At 41.0% G+C, this 10,909-nt stretch overlaps 1 pseudogene; it reads right to left on the minus strand.

The window, feature by feature from the left end:
- Positions 1-2,535: 2,535 nt before the first annotated feature.
- Positions 2,536-3,826, minus strand: LOC116887813 (annotated as a pseudogene).
- Positions 3,827-10,909: the final 7,083 nt, after the last annotated feature.

Here is a 10,909-nt window from a genome sequence, read left to right on the forward strand (position 1 = left end):
AAGTACTATAACATCAGTATTGAACCTTTAAAAACAGATGTGCCAATGAGCAAAAGAACAGGCAAATGGCAAGGAATAAGGAATATGTTTGCGAACTGTAGACTAATAAAAACCTTTTTAAGTTTTTAAGTGTTTTTCCTTGTTAAAGTACTGCCTCCTCAGCTCTAAATTATAAATCAATAATGGCAAAACGTAGCCTCAGAGGCGTTTGCATTTCTTTGCTTTATAAGGGGAATTGAGTATATAGATGGTAAAAAATAAAGTCATTGGAAGAAAGATTCTTAGCCCTCCATAAACATAATCTATTATGTTTATTTTCTAAGAGAAGACATTTATTTTTATGATCCACAACAATTTACATAATGTCTGCCTCTTTGTAGAGTCATTTTCAGGTAATAACCTTTCATCAAGCACCAGAAGATTATAGTTAGCAAAGTTTCTCACTAGTATGATTTTAGAATAATTATGAAAATAAGGCACATAATAAATATTGAGTTCAGTTTAATTTTAATGGGTTTTTCTTATAAAAGAAATCTATTTTTATATGTACAGAATATCTCCCAGAAATCTGAATAAGATTTAATGTATACACATCTGTTGCATATGGAGAAGTAGAGCTAGGAATGCAGGCTCAAATTACAGTGCTAAATCTACCATACAGAAACCATGGGTTCCAACCCACCACCATCCCCTAGCATTCTAGAAGTAGAGACAGGGCTCAGATCATCATGGTGCAGAGTGAATTGGGTACATATGAGACCATCTCTAAGGGAAAAAAAATGACTACTTTTCCATAGAAGAAAAACAAATTCAATGTATACAATTTAACCATTAACATTTAAGTAATCAATATGTTGATATTTTTCTCTAATCCATTATCAATGTGAGATGTCAATATTGGCATATTTTATAAGTGTGTAATCTATTGGTAAATATGTTGTTAAATATTTCATGATATATTTGAAAAAGTTATATATTAAAAATGATTCCTCAAGCCAGGTATGGTGATACAAACCTTTAATCCCAGCACTCAGGAGGCATGGAGGGCATGGCAGATCTCTCTGTGAGTTCAAAGGTCAGCCGATCTACAAAGTGAGTTCCAGGACAGCCAGGGCTATTATACAGAAAAAAAAAAAAGCCAAAACAATCCTCCTTTGAGAAATCAGATTTTTCTTTTATTGAAAACATTTTTTCTTGCATAGCGTATACTGATTATGGTTCCCCTCCATCTACCTACCATTACTCCATCCATATACATCCCCTTTCTGTTTCTCAATAGGAAACAAAACTACAATGAATAATAAAATAAAAGATAAAATAAAAAGCAATACATTGGAATAGGTAAAACAAACTAGGAAATAGCTTCAGAAAAGGCACAAGAAGAGATATAGATGCAGAACCCACTTGTTTGCATACTCAGGAATCCCTTAAAAACACAAAGCTAAAGCCAGAATATACACTAAGAAGAACCTACTGCTAAAGAGACAGACACAGAGAAAAAAAATATGAATTAAATTTAAAAAATTTGGCCCATATACAACAGTAATCTTTTTCACTTCATATTATATCTATATAATTATCTATTTTGCTAAATTACTTAAAACTAAATCTAATGGGCTAATTAGGCTGGGGTTACTTTGTCCACATTTTATGTTTCAAGCTTTTTATCAGTACAAAATATATGAATACATTTTCTGTATTCCAACCAATGTGTATTAAGTGTGCAGTTTGCCTAGAAAACTAAAAGGTGGCGTGTTTTCTTACAGTAAAACAGGTTTTGATACCCCAAGAATAAATTTTACATTGGACAATTTTCAATATATAAGTAACAGTAATCTGTTTTACCATAAAAAGGAATTAAAGGGGTTAGGGGTGTGGTAACTTAGTAGTCGAAATACTGGCTTAGCATGTATAAGGTTTTAATACAACACTCAAAAAGTGTTTTGGTTTTTGCAACAGGATTTCCCTGTGTATGCTGTCTGGGACTCACTCTGTAGACCAGGCTGGCACACTGAACTCAAAGATCACCTCTTTTCTGCCTCCCAAGTGCTGGGATTAAAACATCTCCTCATTGCTCACCTACACACAACTTCTTAAGGAAAATTAAAAAAAACAAAAATAAATGATTATGATTTTCACGTTTTCCCCCAATATAAGTCTATTATTGACACTTCAAACTTGGCAAATGATCAAGTTAATAAAATGCAGTCAGATCAAATATTTTCTTACCAACCAGCTTTTGATTTCTTGAGCACAAAGCAAGGAATGTTGATGGGGTTAGGGAGGTGCAGTTGAGGAAGGGTTAAAGATTGATCTGCTGGTGGTTCCCACATTATTTTCTTTAGGTGATTCTTATTCCATTCAAATGTCCTGAAGTTGATGGTGAAGTTTGTTGTTTGGTTCATGTTGTTTTCATTTTGGGGAATCCTTTTTGTTCAATTAATAATCTTCAATTGCTTTGCTTTTAGCGTGTTGTGCAATCTCAATTTCTATATAGCAACCATTTTTCTATGACAAGCTGGAACTGCCAATTCTTTATGCATCACCAAAGCCAAGATGGTTGCTCTCTTGAAGACGTTCTCCGGAAGCGGCCTGTACAGCCTGTTCTTCAGCCATCCACCTCATCAAAAGATGTAGCCAGGGGTTCAGAGTATTCTTGAACTGGGCACCTTTAAATTTCTTTAGAGGTAAAACTGGTAGAGTAGGTGGTCTGACCTTCTAAAGGGATGTTTACACGAGGGCCAGACCAGGTTGGCTTGCAGCTTTTGGTATTGGCTGGTGCATGAGGCACATAGTGGGCACGATTGGTGGTCATGTATTCCATAGGTTCATCAGAGAATTTCAGCTGGTGATTAGGTTTGACTGGCTCTCTTCGGATGTTGGCCCAGTGTTTAAAATCCTCTTTGTTGGTCGTGGAGCTTTCAAATCGGTCACTCTTCTTCAAATGGATGACTGGCCGGCAGGACTGAGCAGGAACACCATTGGGGCACTTGTAGTCTGCTTGCACAGTTGTTAGAAGATCCATCTTCCCTTCAGGAGGGATGTAGGCAATGGACTCTTTGGGGACAATCTTGGGTGTTGGCCAAGGTTGGAATTTTTCTCGGAATTCAGTGTTGGATGGAAAAGGTATATCCAGCCCAGGGTGATTTGGGGCAGGTTTCCAGGTCTTGGCAGGCTCCCCGATCAAACCCCTGTAGGAATCTTTGTGGGTGGTAAAGGCTATCAAAGGCATTTCACTTGGTTTATACTTCTCTCCCTCATACACACACCCATTTCTCCATGGGATGGGCCACATGGCGTTTGTAACTTGTCCCTGCTCTCCAAGGGATTTGCACCAGCTTGGGCCCCATGTGGAGGTTGTAACTCACAGTATCCACAGGATTTTTATGGGATAATCTCGTCCTGGTGTGGCCTGTAAATCAAACCTACAGGGCCGCGGGGCAGATATGATTGTGGTGGGCAGATAGAATGCTTTTTGTTGGGTTCAAGACAAATAATCAGCTTTGTAAGGTAGGCACACACCTCCCATTTTATCTGTGTGATGTTTGTTGTCTAGGAGGTTTGATGGGGTTCACTCGATTGGCAGGGCAGTAGTTGTAGTGTTGATTACTCGTTGAAATCCATTTCGTCTTGGACTGGGTGCATTCTTCTCAGGAAGATACGTTTCACTGGTACTATGTTGTAATTTCAAAGAATCTCTCTTCGTTGTGGACAGGCCTTCCATTTGGTATGTTACTTTCTGGTACTCAACTTGGGTTTGTAGAAGGGACTCTCGGGGCACATAAGAAGAAAGATAGGTAGGATACTTCTCGGTGTTGAGAGACATGGTTTCTCTGCTCACTCTCATAAATCTTGGTAGGAGATGTGGGCGGTGATGCTTGCCACAGAGCAAAGATCACAAATGCTTCCCATTCATGAACCATTACTCTCCTCATCACCTCAGGTAATACTTCGAGCATGACTATTCATGGACACCTGTCTGGTGGGAGGACCACTAAATACCTCAAGAAGCTTGGCAAGATGTCAGAATCTCTTAAGTGAAAGAAACTTAAAGTGGCTTGCTGTACAAATTAAACACCGGTTTCCTTTCCAGAAACTTGCCTTGCGCCAGCAAAATCACCAACCCGAACCTAAAGGGCGGGCCCACCTCCTACTTCCCTTGGAACAGGCGCAGCGCCAGCCTGGCTCGCAGCCAGGACCAAGTATCGGCAGCCGGCGGGCTCCCCTAAAGCCTCAAAACCCACAGGGCCCAGGGGAGCCCTCTGTGGAGCGTCTCCAGGCTAAGAAATTGTAATGCTGTCTGAGGACTTCCTGTGAGGTCAGGAAATTCCCCTGCCTCACTAGCAGGCCCACTGATCAGGGGTTTCCCAATGGGCCTTGGAAGAAAGATGAAAAAGACTGGATGGCTGATTCAGGTGGGCTCCTGGATTCTCAGTAAAATAAAATGAATGTATGGTCACATGTAAAAAATTACTTCTAGCCCCGGTGGCTCAGCTCTCTCTCCTCCTCTCTCCTTCCCCTCCTCCTCCTTCCCTGTCCTTCCCCCTCCCCTCCCCTCCCCCTCCCCTCCCCCCGTCCCCTCCCCTCCATGGGTTTCCACCATCTTAGAGCAATTCGCTCCTTGATTTCCCATAACCTTGCTTTGAGCTGAATTGCAAAAATCCTTTGGCTTCAACTGTCCTGCAATTCTTTCAATTCTTTCTAAGTATTGTTCCCAATCTACATTTCACCAATGAGCAAATTTTAAATTTCTACTCGGAAATGATATGATTACATGAAAATTGGATCCTCAACCATTCTTGCATGGATTTTCCCCAATTCTATACAATAGGTTGATATTAGCCCAACTAGGGTCAAAAGTCACCTACATCATTTCTCTAATAAAACACCCACTGTATCAAACAGGAGCCTGCTAGGGGATAACACAGCTTCTCCCAAATATTTTGAGGTAAGCCCAAACCCAGCACAAATCCTTCTAGGACCTACAGTATGGTATACTCTTGCTCTCCTTCCTATGGGTGATTTTAAGATTCATGGAAGTGAAGAATCAATACACATTAATATTTATTCCATAGTACCCATTATGTTGATTTGCTTAACGCTGAAATGGCACTAAAAAGGACATAGAAACTGGAGGTGTACGTGTACTAACCATCCTTCTTTCAGGAGGACTAAAATTGTACAAGTGATTCCCACCGGTGTGTGGCGGTATGTGTGTGTGTGAGTGTGTGTGAGTGAGTGTGAGTGTGTGTGTGTGTGTGTGTGTGTGTGTGTGTGTGTGTGAGTGTGTGTGTGTGTGTGTGTGTGTGTGTGTGAGTGTGTGTGTGTGTGTGTGTGTGTGTGTGTGTGTGTGTGTGTGGTGTGTGTGTGTGTGTGTGTGTGTGTGTGTGTGTGTGTGTGTGTGTGTGTGTGTGTGTGTGTGTGTGTGTGTGTGTGTGTGTGGGTGTGTGGGTGTGTGTGGGGTGGGTGTGTGTGGTGTGTGTGTGTGTGTGTGGTGTGGTGTGTGTGGGTGTGTGGGGGGTGTGTGTGGGTGTGTGTTGGGGGTGGGGGTTGGGGGTGGTGTGTGTGTGGTGTGGGTATGTTCTGTTTATTGTGTTGGTGTGGTGTGAGGTGGTTTTGGGGTTGTGTGGGGTGTCTTTGTGTGGGGTGGGGGTGGGGTTTGTATGTGTGTTGGGTGTGTGTGTTGGTGTGTGTGTGGGGGGGGGGTGGTGGTGTGGTGTGGTGTGTGTGTGGTCTGTGTGTGTGGTGTGTGTCTGTGTGTGTGTGTCTGTGTGTGTGGTGTGTGTGTGTGTGTGTGTGTGTGTGTGTGTGTGTGTTTAATGGTGCTGCACACTTTGCCTGCCACACTCTAAACATAGCTCAAGGTTAAATGAGATTAATGATGATGGCAGAATTAGGGAAGTGAGCAGCTCGGAGGGTTGCGAGCAATTGCTGCTTTCAAAAAGAACTGAGTTCAATTGTAGCAATGTCTGGTGACTCCAAACTGCAGCAATTCAGCTCAGGGAATCCAAAACCCTCTCTGGCTTCCTTGGGCCCTGTGAACATGCTCCATACACTTGAAATAACTGTCTTTTTAAGGGTTGATTGTTATAGTTCAGATGGGAGAATGATTACCCAGCAAACACAAGCTCTCAGTCAATACCTACTACTTTTCCCAACTAGCAGGAATGGAATAAGCATGAAAAGTTATAAATAAGAAATTACTACCTTTTATCCATTGTAGTCTATTCAAAGCATTAGTCATAATAGACTTAATCTTAGGGAATAAAAAAGCTTGCTGCCTAAATGTTGTGGTTACAGTTACAACAAAAGGTATTGGGCCGGCAGCAGTGGCTCCACCTTGATCCCAGCACTCAGGAGGTAGAGGCAGGTGGATCTCTCTGTGAGTTGAGGCCAGCTCGAGCCAAGCAAGTTTCAGAACAACCAAGGCTATACAAGAACAACCCCCATCCTCAAAAATAAAACAGAAGGAGGAAGGGGAGGGAGAAAGGAAAGGAGCAATCTATAGCTAAGTCAATGAATAGTGAAATAGAAGGGTCTTCAAATTAGAGCTCAGAGGAAGAGCATGTGCCAGGGCAGCATGATTGAAATGGGTTCGGACCACAACAACACACTCACACACCGCTATACCAGTCACTGAAATATGCATTCCCAATAAAAAAAAATCAATGCCCATTCGAGGGGCTGGAAGGAGATACAACTGATTGAGAACGTTTGCAACCTGCTCTTCCAAAAGACCTGGCTTTATTTGAAGCACCCTTATGGTACTTGAAACCATCATGTCAATTCAGGGAATCTGTGTATCCTCTTCTGACCCGCAAGAATTCTTTTATATGATACAGACACCATAGGCCAACACCCATACACATGAAATAAACAAATCTATAAAAAACTCAAAAATAGTTTAACAAGATGACTGGGTATAGAATGGTTAGGAAAACTTCATTTTCACATATACAAAAATAACAAGCTGAAAAATGTAAAAATTTGGAAAGATATAGCTCAATAGCGTGATTATAAAATCAATAAGACACAATCACTGCCTGAGTCGGAAACAAGTCTGGATATTTGCAGGGAATATAGGAAAGAACCGTAAAGTCCTAATTATACTCTGCTGCCGGTCTGCTGACAGGTGCCTCGTAATAATCCTCATCAGAGAAAATTCATCCGCAATTGATGAAAGCTTGAATCTGAACCACAAGACAAAGCCTTCGACAGAACAGAAATCCTGTTGAAGATGGGAAAGAAGATTAGTAGGGTCAGAGAGGTCAAAGGACACAAGAAAAACTACAGAATCAACTTCTTCACAGGGCTCATGGGGCTCTGAGATGGAACCTTTCGTCTGCGGGGAGCCAGTATGGATCTGACCAAGCTCCTCACCATTACTGGTGGTGTGGAATTTTGTTCTTGCCAAGTTTCTGATGAAATCGTGGGGCTGGAAGGGGGGCATGCATCGACCCTGCCTACTTTGGGACTCGTTTCGCGACAGACTTTATTTGACTATAAGTCAACAAATTTAGAAAGCAGTTCTTTAATATTTCTTCCTAAATCACATATATATAAACACTGTTGTCCTTTTCTTTTTAGTTTTCCTGAGCCCACTGTCTTGTGTTGCCAGGTTGAAATCTTTAATCTACTTCGATGGCCAGGTATGACCTGGAACTCACAGTAAATCTCATTTCTGAATCCAGAACAACAGGATTAGCAGGAAGCTTGTAATATTCACTTGCTTTGTGTGGTGCTGAGGATAGAATTAGCTCCATGTGTGAAAATTTCTACCACATTTGTTAACTTATAGCCAAGTAAAGTCTGTCATGAGTAGTAATTGATAACTAAGTCACAAGGCTCTCCCACACTCAAAAAAATCACAATTTGTGTCTGGTAACTTCTTTTTCAACAACATTCCCTCATTAAATATTTTTGCAGGGAGCTTTTGTAAACAGAAAAATGAACAAATGGATTTTTTGGGGTTTAAATTTAAATTCTCAGGGTTTGTTTTGTTTGTTTGTTTATTTTTGTTTGTTGGAACAGTTTCTGTACAGCCTGTCTAGAACTCTTTGCCAGGCTAGGCGGCCTCAAACTCACAGTATCCCAAGCTTAATTTGCCCAATTTTACTATGTCTATTGGTGGCCATTCTTCCTGATCCTCCTGCTAAAGCTGGTATCACGAAAATCTACTAGCTCCCACATTCAGCTCCTGGAATTTAGTTTTTTGAGTATTTCTGCATTGTTTCACAACAGAGCTGTATTGAATACTTGAAGGTTACTAGCGAATTACAAGGGAAAGATTATAAAACAATTGCAAATTAGTTTGATATTGCTCTAAAACATATGTAGCCCAAGGCTATAAGCCTGGTGCTTATCAAAGCTTCTATATGGAAAAATAAACAAGCGTTCTCCTGTTTCAAGTTCTACATTCTACATCGTTTCACTTGCCTGAGTACAATTACTCCCTAATATGCCTCACCAATCCTTTATAAATTCATGTATGTACCAATATGCTCCCTCTTGCTTTACATGTTCTCTCTCTTGGGTATCAATATTTCAAACTTCCCTACTTCTCCACTTGTGAACATTTACCATGTGAACTACACCTAAGATCCAGGAATAAATTGGGGAGCCAAACAGACAAATTCCAATTTAGTGGAAACGAACAGCAGAATCATCAGTACAAATGGATGAAGTGTTATATTTAAATGGTGAATGACTCTTTGAAGTAAATTAGAAAGGGTAATAGTGACATGGACGCCTTGGAAGGCAAAAGGTGACAATTGAATCAGGAAAACACATGTGAATAAATTCAAGTCATTAGGGGCTCATGGTGAGAGGTGGGGCAAAACATTCCTAGGAACCAGCTGTGCGCTGAGGTAAGTGTACTACTTCCAGAATCAAGAAAAGCAACGGAAGCCAGTTTGACTGGTTTCTAGTCTCCTGCAAGGTATGTCACGAGGTGCTGATGCTAATAGAATTGTAAGGAGCTAAGGAGAACATAGCTAGATAGGTCAGGGACAGATTAGTGGCGCTTTACAGAAGGCCATTTCTGGAATTTGACTTTCTCTTGGAGACAAGTCAACATCATTGAGCAGGGAAGACACAGTCTTATTGCATATGTCCCATGAAGTGTTTTGGTATTCTTTTGAATTCTGAGACTCCAACACAACTGATTCTGTGATGGAAGTACCACTCAGGCTGTAAAACAGTACCACTGCTTCCTGCCAAAAAGGAAAACAAAGACCTAATTAAAATAAAGCTATAATTCTGGCAAGTTTCAAAATGTTCTTCATTTTTTTCTGCTTCTGTAGTTCCACTTACTATCAACATGCCAACCCAGGATTTATAGATTTTGCTTAGCTTACCTTAAGAAGGCTCAGCTACAAGCTGTGGTCTGAACATCCAGTCAGCTGCCAGTTTGCTAAACTTCAAAGACATTCCTGACCAGCTTCTAAACCCATCATTTCAAGCAGTCACTCTAGTGAATACACAACAGTTGTGTTTGAAACACTTCTTCAAGGGATACAACAAGTATGAATCTGACGAATTCTCTTAACTTGGGTCACATGTAGGCCAGTCATCTAGGTGACGATTAATCACCTGGATAGTCTGGCTTAGAACCCGCAGGATGATGGTGGTGGAAGATATTTACAGTAAGTCATTCTAGATATTTTGGTGTTTGGGAATCCAGGGCCTGGGTAATAGCATTGTATGTGTGCATGTGTGGCGTGTGTGTGTCTTTGTTGGTTGAAACAGCATGTCATGCAGCCTAGCCTAGCCTCAAATACTATATAACCAGGATATTTCACCCCCTCCTTCCAAGAAGTGCTGAGATTTACAGGGGCGCACTTTTACATCAAGCTCCTTTAAAACAAAACAACAAAATAAGCCAATAAGATTGTTGTATTTTAAAATTTAATTACCTTTAACCTTCATAAATATGCTACAGCTGTCTTCAGACACTGAAGAGAACATCAGATCACACATTACAGATGGTGGTTTGTGAACCCTGTACATTCCATAGGAATTGAACTCAGGACCTCTGGGAAAGGCAGTGATCGTGCCTCTCTGCCCTCTAGAGCCACTTCCCCAGCCCTTGTAGCTATTTTAAATTTTATATAGTGGCCTCCATGTGTGTGTGTGTGGGGGGGGCTTGCATGTAGCGCTGGCCAGCGTGCGCGAACCCCTGATTATAGATCATGTGACTAGAAACTGGGTGTCTTATGAAAGAGCAGGAAGTGGGTTTGTTGTTGTGAGTAGATTGTTGTGGTTGTTGTTGGTATTATTATTGTTGTTGTTGTTATTGTTGTACGTCAAATAAATCATAAATTTGTAAGTCATATTTTAACATTAGACAAACTCTCTGTAGCTTTGGCTGTCTAAGAACTCATACTGTATGCAAAGGGTGAAAGGTGCAGCCTCCAGCTCACAGAGACCCACCTAAACTGAGCTAAAAGACATCTCTTGGGCTTATTGACATAATTAAGAATATAGTAATAAATAGAATTTACATACTGATTGGCAAACTACCTTGAGAAAGCAAAGGCAAAATCTGGATTCTTGGGGTTCGGTTCAAGCACTATGAATAACCAGGAGAATCTGATGAAGAACTAGAAGCTGGATTTTAATCATGATGAATGGTTGTATATCACTGCAGAGGCGTCAAGTGAGCCTTTAAAGTTGCATGAGCCACAAGTTCAAATGAAGGGGCCAAGAAATGTGTCTAAGTGCTAGAAGCCATAGGATTAGATAAGATCCTAGGATGTACAGACACAGGAGAAATCAGGAAAGCTGTAAATGAGGCATTCACTCTTCAAGAATCAGACAAACAAAATGGTAACAGGAATAAGTGACTCTGAAAGGAGGGCAGACCAAGTGCAACTGCTCCAGCCATGACCTGTTCACAACCTGAAACTGA

The sequence above is a fragment of the Rattus rattus genome, chromosome X (assembly GCF_011064425.1).
Source record: "Rattus rattus isolate New Zealand chromosome X, Rrattus_CSIRO_v1, whole genome shotgun sequence".
In the NCBI taxonomy this organism is placed as follows: Eukaryota; Metazoa; Chordata; class Mammalia; order Rodentia; family Muridae; genus Rattus; species Rattus rattus.